Here is a 4,625-nt window from a genome sequence, read left to right on the forward strand (position 1 = left end):
CCACAGCAAAACCTGGAGAAAATATTTCACAGGAAGCCCACAATCGTATTTTTGGTATGTGTTAACTAAAATGATGTAATCAATTAAATGCCTTTCTTCTAATTCACTCATCACAACACTGCCTACAAACATTTAAATACAGTTGGACATGTAGTTTAATCACTTAAGCCTACAGGCACTGGTGTGCTGGTAAACCAGCTCAACTTTAAAAGAGAAACAGAAAAAGCCCTGACCTATAGTGCTGCAGATTTCTGTGGTATCTCCCACAAGCTCTCCATCCCTGAACGCTGGGTTGTAAAGAGATGCTGTCACACACCACTGCCACAAGAAATATTTGTTGTTCACATGGGTTTGCAAATCGCATGCAATAAGGCCGGCATCTTCCCAACAGTGAAGGATGTAGCCTGGAAAACCTCATCTTGTTTGCTGTACTAAGTCAGCCAGTATGTTTTGAACACACCAGAAAACGAGCGCTTTGAAGGAGACAGAGCAGGGGCTAACTCAGCTCTGTATAAGTTACCTAACCACTGAGCTTCAGGTTCTTTGCGTGTAAAATGGCCCTACTACCCTTCCCGTGTGAAGAGGAAAAGGCATAATCCATGTGTGCTAGGATCTGCATATATTTTTTTAAATTATTATGCTTTATTTTTTTAAATTCTATTGAAGTATAGTTTATTTACAATGTTGTTAATTTCTGCTGTACAGCAAAGGGACTCAGATACACGTATATATACATTCTTTTTCACAGTCTTTTCCATTATGGTTTATCACAGGATATTGAATATAGTTCCCTGTGCTATACAGTAGGACCTTGTTGTTTATCCATGCTATACAAAATAGTTTGCATCTACTAATCCCAAACTCCCAATCCTTCCCTCCCCCACCCTATTATTAAGAATACTAATTATTACAGTCATTTGGTTCATTAATCTGTCTTTAGTCAAGACTATTTACCTTGATGTAGCCTTTAAAATCTTTATAGGTGACCAATTTTAGTTGCATCTGTATTCATGAAAATGCTATTTCCTAGTACATCTGGATAAAATTTAGCTGCTCATCCTTAACTCCTGAATCAACTATTCTTAATAGGAACAAAGGGATTTTCTGTGGAGTCAGCAGTGTCATGTCCCAAGTTTCCCTTGGTTAGTATATATTTGGATTGTGGCCAAATCCCCATTAAACTGCATATATTATATGCTCCCTGCATATATATATATATATATATATATATATATTTAAAGGACTTTATCTTTTTATTGTTTGCCTTTTATTTATTTATTTATTTTGGCTGAGCGGCAGGTGGGATCTCAGTTCCCCAACCAGGGATCGAACCCGTACACCCTGCATTGGAAGCACGGAGTCTTAACCACTGGACTGCCAGGGAAGTCCCTTTTGCCTTTTTAATAATTTGCTTTTTTATTTTATTTTATTTATTTATTGATTCATTCACTCACTCATTTTTGGTCACGCGGCTTGCGGGACCTTAGTTCCCCAGCCAGGGATTGAATCCAGGCCATCCATCCATCCATCCATCCATTCATTCATTTATGGCCACCCGGCTTGCGGGATCTTAGTTCCCCAACCAGGGATTGAACCCAGGCCACGGCAGTGGAAGCGCCAAGTCCTAACCACTGGACCACCGGGGAATTCCCTCCTGGCATGTATTATATGCTCCCTTTCCCCCAGAGGTGAAGACCCCTGCTCATGGTTGGTAACCAGTTCTTCCCAGGCCAGAGCTGCCTCAGCCTGGACTCCCAACCCACAGGCCTTCCTCCTGCCTCCCTTCCCACTCACATCCCCCCTACCCTTTCTACATCCTCCAGGAAGCCCTTCTGGAACAATCCTCCGGGTTGCACAGGCCAATGTCACACTGAGGCCTCTGGGGTCCCAACTGTGGCAAGAGCTGGGCAGAGAGTTACAAAGAAAGATCCTGGACTCCAAGAGTTGAGTCTCACTGCAGAGACAGAAACGGAGCAGAAGGCATGTGAAGGGCTACGTGAGAAGTGCCAGGGAAGCAGGACAGGCTGAAGAGGTTAAGTCTGCGTGAACGTGGAACAGTAGCCCTCCAGGTATTAGGGAGAGAAATCAGTGGACATGTTAGGGGCAAAGTCCTGAAAAAAGTACCCCAGGGCTGAGGAAGAGGGGCCCACCTTCAGCCTGATGCCATTTGGGCGTAAGGCAAAGGGTAGGCCTGGCTGGAGGAACTGCCCCTGTCCGCTTTTTACCACTCCACCTTCTGCCTGCACCCTGGGAAGCCCATCACACTCTGGTGGCTTTTCCTACCCCAAGGTGGTGTCCCTATACTGGTCTCAGCAGGTCAAGTGAGGGAGCCCCAAAGGCACCTACGGAGGTCACTGAAATATGGCACAGTAGCCCTGACCTCGGACAATTACAGCCTAACTGGGGAGCAAAGAAGTTCACCCCTCTCTGCTCCGGCAGCACAATCAGAGAACTTACTGCACTCTTCAAAGTCAATAGTTACATACAGCCTACCTCAGAGCACTCTGAAGGCAGGTAGAGAGCTTTGTTTGTCTCTGTCCCTTCCCCTACAGCCAGCCCGGAGCCTGGCATGGAGCAGATCCTCTCCAGAAGCTGACACCAGGCCTGCTATCTGCCAGACTGTGGGGACTACAGAGCTGGAAGTGACCACATCCTCAGGGAACTCTGGTTTGGTCAGAAGAGAGATAGCTAGGAACTTACAAGAGTGTGCTCAGAATGGGAGCAATGGACAAAGGACCCATGCCTGAGTCACCAGACCAGGTATTTAAAAAGCAGAAGCGCTAGGTTAGAAAAGTCCTGGCAGTGGAGGGGACACTTTCAAGGGTTTCAGAAAGGTCTACCAGGGAGCCCAGGAAGGGAAGGGCATCCAGACAGAAAAAAACACAGACACGAAGTCCAGGAGGCAAAGCACATCCATTGTGGGAAAGCAAGGAGTTTGGTGCAGCAACTGGAAAGCAAGGAGGTAAGGGGAGAGGAGACGCGTGCAGTGTGGACAGTGAGAAAGAACTGTTCCTGGAGAGTGGTAAAAGTTTGGGCTTAATCCAGAGGTGGATGGGAACCAATCTCCCTAGAGTTTTAGCGTGAGCGGGATCACAACTGCCATATAGAAAGAGACCTGGAGAACACACGAATCTGAGCAATAGCAGCAGAGGCTAAGAGAAATGGGAGGGGAGATGAACTGCCATTTGGTGATGCCTGGGCCAGGGGGAGGCACGGTGACCCATCCTGACTTATCCTCCCTCTGCTTGCTTACCCCTTCCCCAAGAAGTCTTCTCCTTTTAAAAAGGGCTCTTAACTGTAATCAACTTCCTCATATTGACAAGTCACATATTAAGGCTGACAAATACAGAAACTCAATTTGTCTCAGCCCAGTAATGGGGAGGCCTAAGACAGAGAACCACTAATAACTGACTTTTGTAGGGGAGGAGGGCCCTTTCCCTTCTCTGAGACGGCTAAGGACCCTACAGGTCAGGAGCTGAGGCCAGAACAAGGGTCAGTGGCCTCCCTAACACTGTTGGCAAGGTTTCAGAGAAGCCAGAAATGAGGATCCCTGAGAAAAAAGGTCTCTGTGGCCCTGGCCCTGTGCTGCAAGAGATGAAAGCAGTTCTCTACATGCCCTGACCTAGCTGACACGTCAGAACCAACAATTAATCATCAAGGGGACACCTTCCTCATCCTGGGCTCCCACATGGAGCTCAGGGGAGCTCAGGAGAAGTTTTGCTCAAATAAAAGTATTTCAGTGAGGCAAACAAATCTCTCTCCAGCCCAGAACCAGCACTTTGAATCAGCAGCCACCAGGCCTTTGGGCAAAGGCCCAAAGGAACCTCGAAGTCAGAATTCCCAGTGGCCTCAGGGCCACCAACCTGCTGGCTGATCAGGAAGGTGGGCAGTTCTAGACCCTGCTCTGGCCCTAAAGAGCTAGATCAACTGGACCAAAGCACTGTCTCCTAACTTAAAACGAGGGTTTATGAAATCCAGCACTGAACTAGGTTAGGGGCTTCCCCAACCTAGTCTGTTTAAACGTCTGTTTAAAAGGCTGATTTCCAGGCCTACTCCCCACACCTTCGTAACTGCCATTTGGGGAAACGGGGCCTGGAATCTGTATTTCAAAGAGTGCGCGGCCTCACCCCCTTGCCATGATACTAATAATCGCCCTAATTTGAGAAAAGCTGGCTCGATAAGATCCCCTGTGCTACTAAAAAGTTCACAAGACGAGAACAGTCAGAGGAGAGCCCTGCACGATCTCCCCCGGCGCCGGCGTTCCGAGGAGTGACGTGTGGGGAGCCCGGCCTCACCCAGGGAAGGACTGAGGCATTGGTCACTCACTGGTCGCGGCGGCCGGGCAGACGCCCACCAGGCCGAGCCCCATCGCCCAGCGCCGCCCACTCAAGCCCGAGACCCCCGAGCAGGGCGGGATGGGGGCCAGGCGGCGCCCGGGGCCAGGCCTGCACTTCGGGGAGCCCGGTAGCCGGGCCGGCCCGGCCGGGCGTCCCCCGCCACAAGCCGGGGGCGGACACACCGCGCGTGGCCCTGCGGCCGGGGACACGTCGCGCCAGCCTACCCGACCCCGCGATCCCCAGCATGGTCCCCGAAATCACCTGAAAACCCAGCGAGTCTTCTCACGC

At 49.5% G+C, this 4,625-nt stretch overlaps 1 non-coding gene across 1 annotated transcript; it reads right to left on the reverse strand.

The window, feature by feature from the left end:
• Positions 1-1,574: 1,574 nt before the first annotated feature.
• Positions 1,575-1,646, reverse strand: TRNAG-UCC (transfer RNA glycine (anticodon UCC)). The gene has a single exon. It is a non-coding gene; the product is annotated as a tRNA-Gly (tRNA).
• Between the last annotated feature and the right edge of the window lie 2,979 nt (positions 1,647-4,625).

Source organism: Lipotes vexillifer, unplaced genomic scaffold (assembly GCF_000442215.2).
Source record: "Lipotes vexillifer unplaced genomic scaffold, Lipotes_vexillifer_v1.1 scaffold2079, whole genome shotgun sequence".
Taxonomy (NCBI): domain Eukaryota; kingdom Metazoa; phylum Chordata; class Mammalia; order Artiodactyla; family Lipotidae; genus Lipotes; species Lipotes vexillifer.